Source organism: Hipposideros armiger, unplaced genomic scaffold (genome assembly GCF_001890085.2).
Source record: "Hipposideros armiger isolate ML-2016 unplaced genomic scaffold, ASM189008v1 scaffold_1253, whole genome shotgun sequence".
Taxonomy (NCBI): domain Eukaryota; kingdom Metazoa; phylum Chordata; class Mammalia; order Chiroptera; family Hipposideridae; genus Hipposideros; species Hipposideros armiger.
This window is the reverse complement of record NW_017732603.1, coordinates 207,732-220,626: the sequence shown is the minus strand read 5'-3', so window position 1 is coordinate 220,626 and position 12,895 is coordinate 207,732. Positions and strand designations below refer to the sequence as shown.

The following is a 12,895-nucleotide window of genomic DNA, read 5'->3' as shown; positions in this document are numbered from 1 at the left end:
TACTATAAGCCAAAGAAAGAAAACACATAATCATGAAAAAATGTACACTATCTCAATCAGTCATTTTCATTACTCTAATATGTTTATTTTAAACGTTAAAGAAACCTAAGAGTTTGGTGCTGAAAGGGATCATGAAAACACTTGATTCAAATCATTTGTGACAGGCAACAGAGGCAGCAAACAGGTTCCTGTCCCTCTTGCCCAGGGCTCTTTCCATCCTATCACCCTGCAAAGGAATTAGGTACATTATAGAAGGAGAAAATCTAGAACATGGCTTCGTGTATTCTTTAGGACTGCAGTGCACATCTCCTTCAAGTTCAAAACAGAAAGAAAAAAACAAGCAACAACTTTGTCTTGCTTTCTAGTTAACAATAACAGTCCAAATTTTCTTCAAATTCAGCATGCTTTTGAAAGGATTTGTAATCCTAAACCACCACCATAAGTAGATCATAAGTTCAAAGACTCAATGCAGTCCCCAATCTTAAAAAAAAAAACAAAAAAAACCCCCTGCATTTACCAATTATGGCTGGGGGCTAGGGAGCTGTATTCACATAAACACACAGTTCTTTGCAAAGTATGCAGTAAACGTGCAACCCCTTTTAAACCAGTTTTGATGACCAAACACAGCACTTTTAAACCGGTCTGAGTTACCAGACAATTGCCCTTTCAGGGTAGCTCACTAGTATTTCCTCACTTTCAATAATAGACAGATTTTCAAAATGAGTAACTCGCTACCCCTTTTGCCTCAGGTAAAAAGATCCCCTAAGGTAGACAGGAGTTTACTAAGCTCCAGTATCAAAAATTCTTCAAAATACCATTCCTGTCGGGAAAAGGGGTGAAAAAAATTTATAAACCCATATTACTTGACTACAATAAGCACCATAAATGCCAAGTCATGATGCTCTCATAATTCCCCTATTACATTCCATACAAGTAAAGCTCTCTGAGAAAGGAAAATTTTAAAAACATAAAAAGCATTTGACGAAAAATATACACTTAACTCAGCTGGGGAAAATCTGCAGCCCATACTCCAAAGCCAGAAGCCCCACCTCCATACCTATAATTTATCTCCTGCTGTATGTCTGGACCAAATGTTACACTGCTTCTTATCCAAATTCACTTCGCCCCATCTATAGGTAGCATGTGGGTATTGATAAAAGCTGTTTCTGATTTCATTTCATTTCCTACTTCCCAGATGTTTGCTAGCTTTTGTTTTTCCCCTTCAGTTTTTTATGAATACACTCTGATTTAGAACAAATTCAACATGTTATATTTTAAGTTGGGCAAGGCACACAATAAATGACAGCTATAACGACAATTTCAAGGTATTTCTCCAGCTTATAAATAAGTTTGCTACTTAGGCAAGATTTGGACAGGCTGCTATGGTCTTGCTTTTGAAGAAAGCACTGAAAACACATAACTGAGAACCTGCTGTTGCTGAAAGGGCCAACTAGAGGCTATTGTACTTCTCATAAAAGGGGTTGTGCTTAAAAACTAAAAGCCAAACATCAACTATCGGCTGGGGAAAAAGAAAGTTGTCACCAACATAATCCTTGGTATGAATCATCCATACATACTTCAAGTACACTTCTTCAAATGCATGAGTGGAAACTTTAGCCAGAATCAATGCTAATTGTATCCAAAACTCAAGAAAGATTGTACTTTCCCATGAATAATATTCTTTTATACCTCTCCAAATCAAGCAGTGAAGTACGAAATCAAGTGGTAAACATCGTAAGTGGGAATACTGTCTAAACAGAATTACAAGTCTTACCATAGAACTTTGAATTCTTCAACTATAAAGGCAAAACATGAAACAGACACCCTCAAATTTGTGACTACAAACAGTAACCAAGTTGTCTCTAGAAATTCATCTTTAGGAATGCAGAAACAATAGACCACCTTTTGAAATCTGCATAAATATCGATTTTATGGGGAAGTAACACATTTCAAAGAAAGCAACAACAGTATTAGTCCCTCCCATTACTAATTGTAAAACTGTAAAAATTAAAACCTGATTGCACATAGGCGACTCAAATGCTCAGTTCACTAAATGCCTGTCATAAGAAAGCCATCTAGTGTTAACGTTTAGAAATGAAAACTGCAGACAAAAGAGGCAAAGAAAAGAGAAATCTAAGTGACTATTTTGAACTTACTGAGCAAACCTATGAGAATCACCAAGGTTCTTTGTTTAAAAAAAACGAGAGAGAGAGAGAGAGAGAAAGAGACCATCCTTACCAAAACCAAGTCCAAATCTAAGCAAAACCCAAAATCTCTATTATTTTATTTTAACCAAAATCCTGTTTGGTGGCCACAATTCGGTGACCAGTGCACTCGATGTTCTCAGTACTCACGCTGGAGTCATCTCGGGCTGAATTAATTGAACTGAAGCAGGTTAATGATGACAAATACCTCCCAGAGGGGTAATGCCAACTTGTTTTCCCTTCCCGAGGAGCCTCCTCGCGCTCCTAGATGACGAACCGAAATTGATTCTTCGGGTTTGCGGCACGGTTGGGAATTCATCCGAGGTGCTCATGAGGATACTCCCAGGACACGGCCAAACTAGCTTTAATAACGTGGGGACCCGAACGGGACCGGAGCGGAGGACGCAGCAGACTCGGCGCCTGGGGCGGCGAGAGGGCGCCTGACTCCGAAGGAAGGTCGCACCGAGTGAGAGGGTCGCCCGCCGCTCGCGGTCCTACAAAGGGGGACCCGGCGCGTAGGGCGCTCCGGGAACCATCTCCCCGGGAATCACCCGCAGCAAGTTCGGCAGGAACCTCGCCCAGCGCGCCGGTGCACCGCGTCCGGCAACCTTTTATCTTTTCTCTGAGGTTAGTCACAGAGGAGTCGCCGGGCGCCCAGAGGAGATCCTCATTAGTGAGCGTGTCACCAAGACGGAAATAACCTTTCAGCCGATCGATAACTTTGAGAACCAGCGGTGGCGGCTCCGCTTCCACTAGGCTCGGGAGCGCGGGCGCGTCTGCGAGCAGGACCCCGCGCCCCGGCTCCCTGCGCCCCAGAGCCGCCTGCCGCCAGCCCCCCAGGGGCAGACCCTTCACCGCGGGACAGTCCCCACCGAGACCGTCCCCAGACACCACCAGCAGGCTTCCATCCGCTCGCCCCGACACGCACCTCAGAGACGCAGACCTCCGGGACCAGCTACAGCCCGCGAGCGCGCGGAGCGTACCCCGGCCGCCGCCTGGACGCCCGCCGCCCCGCTCTGCCCATCCGCCCGGACTCTGCCCGCTCCGGGCTCCGGCGGGAGGCGACCGGACCCGCCGGCTGCGCTGGAGCTGTCGGCCTGCGCTCGGGCGGGCAGGCGGCGGCCGAGGCGGGCGCGCGGCGCTGCTCCTCCTCCTCCTCCGCCGCCGCCGTCCTCCTCCGGCTCCGCCGGCTCCTCCCGAGCTCTGGGTCTGCCTGCCGACGCCGCCGCCCGCCCGCCCGGCCCGAGGCACCGCCCCCCGCCCGCGCCGCGGCCTCCCATTGGTCGCTGCCTGCAGGCCCCCTCGGCCCCGCCCCGCGATTGGGCCAGGACGCCGTCCGTCCCGCGGGCCCGCGAGCTCTTTGCGCAGCCAGTGCGCAGTTCCCAAGCCCCGGCGCACCGGAGCGGCGTGTCCCGAAGGGGCTCGGGCTCCTTCCTGGGGAGGGAGCTGCGGCCTCGAGGGGGTGCAGCCTACCTGGACTCGCCCAGGGGTAAAGCCGTCGTCATTCTCCTCTGGATTTGTTCGCCCGGCTGCCAGGGGTAAGCGGACCCCCGAAGCTGGCTCCAAGCCGCCCGCTGCGCAGTCGTGACCCCGCCGGGCCTCGACTCTCTGGAGTTGGGAGAATCGCGCCCACCTGGCGTTCGGGTCCCCGCGCCGCGAAGTCCTGAATGTCACTGGCCGACAAGACACAGGCAGCTGCGGGCGCTGCGCGGGCACCTGCCCCGAACGCCAGAGTCGCCGAAGCAGGCGACCATCCGAACCACCGCATCGCCTTCGCCGTATTCACAAGAAGACGAGCAGAGGGGCAGCCGGTACTGTGTGCTAGCCCCGGGGAGCGCCCCCCGACCGCTCGGGCAAAGCCTCCTCTGTGAGCCAGCCCGGAAGGACGCCCCCAGACCACAGAAGTGATGCCCCTCCTGTGTGCCGGTCCCGGCGGGCGACCCTGGACCGCCCAGGTGGTGCCTCTGCCCCCGGTGACTGTGGTGGGAGGTTGCACAGAAAAAGGCATAAATAAATAGAACGTTCGAATGAGGTTAGGTCGGTGCTTGCACGCAGAAATGCTGTAGAGATGAGACCCTTAGAAATCAGGAGGAAAGCTGAAAGGGACACGCACTCCAGGAGCCCCCGGCCCCGCCTACCCCGCCCTTCAGGCAGCCCTCAACCCCAGGGAGGAATGCTCTTGGATCTTTATCCAGAAGAGGAGGAAACCAACGTTTTATACCCATCTTCTCTGTTTTCCTAGGAGGTGTTGGATTGTCCATTCATGTAAATTGATTGAACCTTGCATTGGTTGCTGAGTTTAAAGGATCGCAGGAGACCCTTAAGCTAGACTGGAGCCGACTCTGCCTAATGATAGTGGGGGTCACATTCTACAAGCAGGAATGGACTGGTGTAGGTAGCCTCTAACTTACCTTCCAGGGGTTCCTGAGCCGACTTCACACTGCAATGCACTTCTGGAGACTGAATTCGGGGCTTTCAGCTCTGCCCTTTCTAGAGGTGGAATTCTTCCTGTATAGATAATGCCTATACTTCCCTATCACAACACGCCCTAGAACAGAACCCTGTGAAACATTCGAGGCAGGCCCTCCCATGCTATATTTCTCTGTGATATAAAGCATGTACACATTGTAAAATCTTTTTATCTTTTTTAAAATATGGCTGTAATATATGGGAATGGGTATAATAAAACATCTCAAAGAGTAATACTATGACATGACAAAATTCCTGCCTTCTCCAGGCTTGAATGGGCTTCCCAACTGTCCCTTTATTCTCAGCCTGTACAAAATTGTCATTTATTCATTCAACAGTTATGGAGGCCCTGTGATGTTCCAAAGGCCCTGGGTGTGGGGGATATAAAAACGCATCGGACATAGGCCGTGCTCTCCAGGAGCTCACCATCTCACACGTTGTAGATGCTGTACACAGGTCTGAACAAAATCCCACATGGAGGGACATTTCCTGGGGTGCCTAGAGAGGATGCACTTCATAGCACGTTATCACAGTACTTCTCTCACTCGTGTAATTGCATGGGTCATTGCCTTTCTCACTGTTCTGTAAGGGCCATGAGGATAAGAACATCTTCTCCCCCAGGGCTCTGACCCCTAAGGCAGTGACTGCCTGAGCCAATTGTCCATTGTCTGATAGGCACCTTTGGTGTGTTCCTTAATGTCCAATACATAATGATCTTTTAGGGAACCAGACACTCAATGATGATGTTAGCCACATTCTGTCCCTCTCCTGCCTTACCATCCCTCTTCTTGGGGTTTGCAAACTGAAATTGAAATATGCCAAGTCCTTTGGTCACTATCAAAGTTGGCAGCATCTTTTAAAATGCTTGCAGTTGACAGTGCAGAGACAAGAGCTGTGTGCATTTATGAAAGCCCATCAGAGCTTCTGACTTTCCCAGAGCCCAGGTGACATGCAGCCCTCCCTCACCAGAATGTTCCTGGCCTCACTCAGCAAACGTACTGAGCCCCTTGGCAGTGCTTGGTCAAGGGGACAGTGGCAGTATAGTCCAGGACAAGACCCACAGGGTGTCTGCCTTGTGGCAGACTGGGAGAGAGACTCAAGAGACCAAGCTCAGGAATGATTGTGGATCTTCCTTATCGAAGAAAATATTCTAGAAATATTATTAGATTTAATGCTCGTGTCCTTTCTCACTCGCTTTTTTAGGGAAAGGTAAACTGAGGGTGGAGATTGGGATTGCAGCACCTGTTAAGATAGTTTAGTTTATCATTTTGGCCTGAGGATGCCTTAGTAAAAAAAAAAAAATCTTTGCTATTAAGGCTATAAATTTTGCTAAAGTTTTAAAGAAAAAATATCGACTATGAAGTGTAAAATTTCAAATTTGTATTTGCCTGAAAGCTAGAGTGTACTATCCCATGTTTATTTTCTCACTTTCACCTTCCCAGAGGTCAAGATTTCCTAAGCCTCACTTTTTCTCTCTTCTCTTGTGAATTTCATCACCTTCCTGGAGTTCCTAAAGAAACAAACTCAAGGGATTAATTCTCTTTACAACTGTGAATCAGCACGTCAACTTCTTCTGAAATAATTCCAACATCAGTCTTACCTGTTTTTCTCTAAAAGGTATAAAGAGGCACAGAGTTCAAAGGCATACCAGCTGTCTACCTTGTTCCAGTGTTTTGAGCTTGTTGGCTGACCTAGGTTGGTTGCCATGCCTATTTACCTCTGAACTTAGCAAAACAGGAGTTTTATTTCCTTGACACACTACAGCAAGAGTCTACTTGCAGATGATATGCATGCACTTCAAGGAACCTGAATGGCTAAGTTAAGTAAGGGGTTCGATTCCCACCATCATTTCCTCCTTCCCTTTTCTGCTTTCAGCGCTCTTTTTTAAAGTATTTCTTTTAAGTCAAATGAATATTTATAATTTGCAACAAATATGTATTGATTGCATACTACGTTCAGGGCATTATGGTAAACTCAAAGCACCCAGCGGGTTGTACACCACAGTCGTGCATTTCAAAAGGAACAGAACTTGGGAGAAGGTGCTCAAGACCACCAATGAGCGGCGCCCATGGGGAGAGCAGGAGACACAGCCGTCAACTGGCAAAGCTGGGGCCAAAGGGGAAGGCTTCACCCAGGATATCAAACCTGCCTAGCAAGGAAAAGACAGCCCTGCTGGTGAGAGGAAGCACAGTGGACAGACACGGGAGCCAGCTGTGCCAGGCGTGTGTGGGAAACAGCCGTGCCCTATGGCCAAGCACAGGCGTATTTATTTATATAACAAACACTGACATGTGCTGCGTCCATGCCAGGTCTCGTTTTCTTCTCACAGGGGAAATCCTCCCAGTGGATGAGCACATGGGCACAGCTTCACCTTCCCTTCAAAACGGAAGCATCTTACAACAAACTTGTGAAGTAAGAAGTGCCAAGTTCTGCAGCTATTAAAAAAAAAATGCTAAGCTGCAGCTAAGAAAGCTGGGTTACTGGCCCTGGTATACCAGTAGTCCTAAGAATAAAGCACGTGTTCCTATTCAAATAGAGCCCAACAAAATAATGTAAGTTATCAAATAATATGCTAAATATCACATACCACCCATAGGAGCCTAAGATGAAACCCTTCTAATAAAAAATCAATTCTGCAATTATATCTGGAGAACTAAGTGCTCAGATCTGCTCTGGGGAGGCAGAAGATTATTACACATAAATAACGAGACCATCCTCAAGGAAGTGCAATACAGCTGAGCTGGGATTTTTACATAGGAAACAATTCTAAGAACAACGCAAAGGCAGTACATTAAAAATTTAGTGTGTACAGATATGTGCCACAGAAACCTGGAAAGGCAATATGGATGGAGTGATCAAAAATCAGTGACAAATATCTTTCAGAAGGGAACGGTTTCTTGTTTTCTTAACCATACATTTCTCAAAGAAGAATTCCCATATGTTGGTCTTCTCTGTAATGTGCCCAACCCAGTGTGCCCCCAAGAATCTTCCAAAACAGATAGGTTATTTCTTTTCTGATGAGTCAAACTCTCGGCCATAGCTCTTCACATTTTCTACCCTTTTCCTTCTCCAATCCAGACCCACAGCTAAATGACTGACACAAAATGTATCACCCTTAAAGCAGCTGTCTTCTGTCCTCTGGCTTCACCTCACAAAAAAAAAAAAAAAAGCCCTAAACTGTATGTAATTCAAAAGCACCTTCCACCTGTGCTTGATTTGGTAGACCAAATAGTAGAATTTTTAGGAGCCCACACGCTTTGATGTCAGACAGTGTGGCTCATGATCTAGTTTGGACACTTCTTAGATACATGACTATACACGATTCCATCTCAAAGTCCCATTTTCCTCATCTGAAAAATAGGGGTTTCCTACCTCGAAGCTGTGGTGATGAACCCTCGGGACTTGGGTCTGAAGTGCTAAGCACAGTGGTCAGCCCACAGTGAGTGCTGAAAACACCGTGGAGCCCAGTGTGTGCCGTGGCTTCTTAGCCTGCGAGGTAGGGCTGGGATTTAATTCCAGCCCCTCACACAGCACCTGGCACAGGGTAGGGCTCCATAAACATCTGATGAATGGAGAAAGGAGTGAGTGGGTGCATTGCACCGCGAGATAAAGTCTTGTATTTTTTTCTGTTTTTTTGCCAGAGTAGATTTACATTTTTATTCTTACTTGGGACTTAACAGTATTCTTGAACCAGTGTTTTGGATTCTACTTTTAAGAAATAACAAAGTAATGATAACATATATGTACAGTAAGTAGAATTGATCTATGAGTAGCTGCTATTCTATACCACTAGATGGCGTCTATCAATAGTAACAATGAAAGGCACCATACATACTCGCTAGATAAATAATTCTAAAGAAATTAACACAGAAGAGTCGTATATATGTATACACACACATATGTAGATATGTATTTACTTTTTACATGTTATGATGTTTTAATATTGGTTATGAATCTACAGCAGCCAAACCCCCTTTAGTTTGGCAAGCCCTTGCTTTCTGAATTTTAAGTCTCCTGTAACAACAGTTTTAGTTACTCTAAGCAGACTCAATGTGCAAGACATTTCACAGCACCTGGTGACTACTGTCCAAACCTTTCTGCAAAGTGGATGGAATGATTCACCCCCCTCAGGAAAATGTTAGAAAAAGTTGAAAGCAATTGGGTGAAAATAAGGCAGACAACGCCTTTTGTGTGCATTAATCATTTATTCATTCAACAAGCAGGGACCGGTCACCTAGAGGATGCAGTGTTGCACAAGGCACTGAGGTTATAGTGACAAATAAGACTTACTTTCAAGGATGTGCTTGGTATCCCATAACTCAAACTCAGTATACCTTAAATACCATATATTCCAAATTTGACCATCGTATGCCTTCCGCAACTCCTTTCCTGTGACCTGTATTTCAGTAATGGCATCACCACCCATTTATCTGTCATGTCAGAGACCTAGAGCTTCTTAACACCTGCTTCTCTCTCTTGCACTCATTCAAACGGAGACCAGGCTTATAACTCTACCTCCTAAGTATCTGTTGCCTATATCTGCTTCTCCTCATCCTTCCTGCATCCATATCTTGCCAAGACAATAGCAACAGACTCCTAAATGGTCTTGTGTCTCCTGTCTCACTTTTCTCTCCTCCATCTGCCCCACTGCAGTCCTTCATTCACACAAGTCAGATCGCCTCCCCCCATTCAAAGGCTTCTGTACTTTCAAAGGCTTCCATCCGATGATCCCAGGATCAAACCTTACCCCTTGGCCCGGCCCCCACTACCTCCTCTGTCTGCCCACAACTCCACTCTCTTGCCACCTTTGCCTGGTAACTCCTATTCGTCCTCCAGGTCTCAAAGGTCTCCCTCAGGAAGATCCTCCTTGATCCCTGCACTAGGTTAGGTCACCCCTGTGTCTTCTCATGGCACCCCAAACCAGCCCATCATCAACCTCCTGCTTGTGTGTGCATGTGCGTGTGCATGTGCGTGTGCGTGTGTGTGTGCGTGTGTGTGTGTATGTGTGTGTGTGTGTGTGTGTTTCTTCTGTCTTTCCCACTAGAATGGAAACTGTGAAGACAGGAAGCATGTAACGGTCTTGATCGACTCCCTCATGAAGCCCTCCTTCACAGCCTGATCTACAACTGAATTCCTAATAGCTTTTGCCAAAGGCCCCAACCTTACCTGGTGAATGGGGAGATGGGCCCAGTGACAGTTTATTGCCCCCGCAGGGGGTCAAACATGTCCAGAGGGAACCAATTCATCCCAGGGAAAAGGACTCAGTTGGTCACTTATAGAACCTCTCAGAGTTGGAGGGGAGGCCTGATTCTCAGGACCAAATGATGGCTGCCGTGCATATCAATTTATCTAGGAACCTGCCTCCATGTACCATAGCTGTATGATGGAGAGAAATAGGGCCATACTTGAAAATCATCAATTGACAACCAGTGTAGTAGTAGGATGCAAGCAAGTTGTGCTTGTTTTCTTCTATTACAATGTGACCCAACACAGCAAGATTGTCCCCAGATTCAGCCCTGGCCTCCAAATAGCACTGGCATATCTGTAGCAGTGCATAGCATGAAGTGGCAGAAGCCTCAGCAGGGCCTGTCAGGGTCCTAGGACAGGGAAGAAGGGGGCAAAAGAGGTTCATGGAGGCGGTGGTATCTGGCAGTTGTGGCTTTACCCCGGCCGGTAAAGGAAGCTGCGGCTCCTACCAGCGGCAGTGGCCCAGGAGCCACGATGCACATGGTGGCAGCCACACAGCTACCAGTAGAATCAGCCTGGAGGACTTGAGACTCATCCCTTAAACTTGCCCAGAAACACGTGAGCCAGCCAAGGATCTTATAGACAGGTGGTGTTCGGTATTAGATGGGGGTGAGACCCAAAGAAGGACCACTGATTACTCTGAGCGTGGCCCCTCTGTACCTGCAGCCAGTCTGGGGAATCTGTGGTCATGTGTGTCACTAGGCTTTGCAGATATTATCTCAAACTCTTCATCATTATTGTAATAGGTACAATCTATGTCTTGTCTCTCTAACCACATTTGATAAGAGATGCAGATAAATCTGTCTGAACAACTTGGCCACTGCTTAAGGAGCTTTGAGGAATGCTATGCATGTATTTTTGTTTGTTTGTTTGCTTGCTTTTGCTTTTTTTTTTGAGAGTAGAGCACAAAGGAAGAGGCTGTACTCATAAGTTTTTGCACCTTTGAGGGTGTAAAACCTGGAAAATGCAAATGGGCTTTTTGTCTCTTGAGTACGTAGGGCCAGAACCCCAATTTCTTCATGGTTTTGCTATGTTTTAAACATGGCCATTTCTCCATTACATTTATTCTCTCCATTATCTACCCAGCTATTTCCCAAAGGAAATTGGAGAAGAAAGTGTGAAAGGTGAGTGTTGAGGGTGTATGTGGGCAAGTAATTATGATAAAGTGATCTCTCCAGCTCTGTCCTAATAACAAGAAGCAATTGCTTTAGGGTGACCTATTATGTTCATTATCCACACCTCTTCTCCATGCAATAGCACAAGTCATCAATAATAAGAGTGTGATTGTTTCTTCCCCAAAGACAAGTTGTATGAAATAAAACACAAAGNGGAAAGGGGAACAGACAAGTTACTGTCCTTTTGTTCTTCAGCCTAGTCGTGGAGGACGTCGTTTCACTGGCCCATGTTGGTATTATCATTGAGCTCTTCCCGGGCGAGGCAGTTGCTTGCTGATCATTGATTGGATGGTCGCTCACAGCGGCTCACGGCAGCTCATGAAAGCGCACACCAGCTGCTAGCCGCTCACGGTAGCTCACGGCAGCCCACTGCAGCCCCACTGCAGCCTACGCCGTTGCCGGCGACTCACAGCAGCCCAGGTCGAGCTGTTGTTCACCACCCCAGCTATAGAGGGCGCAGCGTCACTGGCCCTCATGTGGGATCAGAACCGGGGCCCTGCTGCTCAAAGCTGGTGTCCAAAGACAACTCTTAACCAACGCGCCACTCAGCCGGCCCTAGCATACCATTTCTGACAGCAATATCTGCCAATTGTAGAATCTTAGTTAACCCTTTTTTTTTTTGCCTCTGTTGCTTTTCCGTAACTAGAGAATTGTAATAAGCTGCTGCCCTGAGAGAATTTAGTGGAATCACTGAATCCTTCACATTTAATGTGTATTAAATATTATTGGCACTAATCAGCTATATAACAAAGCGTGAGATTTCCATTTCATTCATGAACATATTTCTTATTACCTTGGGTTTTGTTTTACCTTTTTTTTTATAGCTCAGGTTAATATAATTACTATAACTCAGAAATTAAACAGTGTCAGAACTATATTAGTAGAAAATCAAATAATGTTAACTTTAGAGATTTTTCAAGTTAAGAATTAGCACAGACATCTTTTATAATCAGAAAACATTTAACTATTTTATGTTTCTGTTATCTCTACTATGTTGATATCATCTCATTCTTAAGTCTATATCCTTTTAATTTAATACCTAAGCCTCCCCAGCACTGACTTTNTACAACATCGTGGCCAAGATATTTACACAAGTGTCTGAAGTATGCAGCCTGGTCATTTATTATCCTACCTTCCACTGACTATTACTCAGTATACTCCCTCAGTAAAGCTTAACCCTAAAGAAAAAAAATGATAACCATGTTTATGCCTATCTATACATCTATACACAAATTAGTGGTATGCTTCAAACAGGGGGCTCCCATGAGTTCAAAGAATATACCACATTGCGTTTCATTGGCTCTTGTTCCCATCCTTTCATGCTTTCAGTGGTTTAGCAGCAGGAAACCACTACAGAGGACCCATCCTGACACGGTTGACAACATACAATTATCATCTTTAGTATTCCCACTTGGAAAATTGACTGGTATTCATGTGGAACAATAAAATCAAATTTGCTGGCACTTCACCCCCAACTCATGGGTAAAAGGAGAGGATCTGGTGAAGGGGAGATCACTGTGTGGGGGGGAAGACCCCAAAGGGGAAAGTGCTTCTGGGTCTCCTGTAAACGTAGGGTTTAAGCGCTGAACTCGTTTGTTGCAAACGGTCTGTTTTCCCTCTTTCCTATAAAGTAATATCAGCAATCTTGGTTTCTTACATGGTATTTGGAGATCAGACACTCTCTCTCCAGCACTGTCACTTAACGAGCATGTAGGTCTGAAACTCTTACTGTGTGCTGGGAGCCCTCCTGGGGGACAGGGGTGCAATGCCATAGGTCTATTGCAGAGCTGAAACTGGTTC

General features: G+C 46.3%; 1 protein-coding gene across 1 annotated transcript in view; it reads right to left on the bottom strand.

The window, feature by feature from the left end:
- The window catches only part of LOC109376982 (signal-induced proliferation-associated 1-like protein 2), a 97,653-nt gene extending 94,254 nt beyond the window's left edge, over nt 1-3,399 (bottom strand). The window contains exon 1 of the mRNA XM_019633159.1: nt 3,133-3,399. The gene's annotated coding sequence lies outside the window, so the exon portion shown is untranslated. The remainder of the gene's footprint in view (nt 1-3,132) is intronic.
- Nucleotides 3,400-12,895: the final 9,496 nt, after the last annotated feature.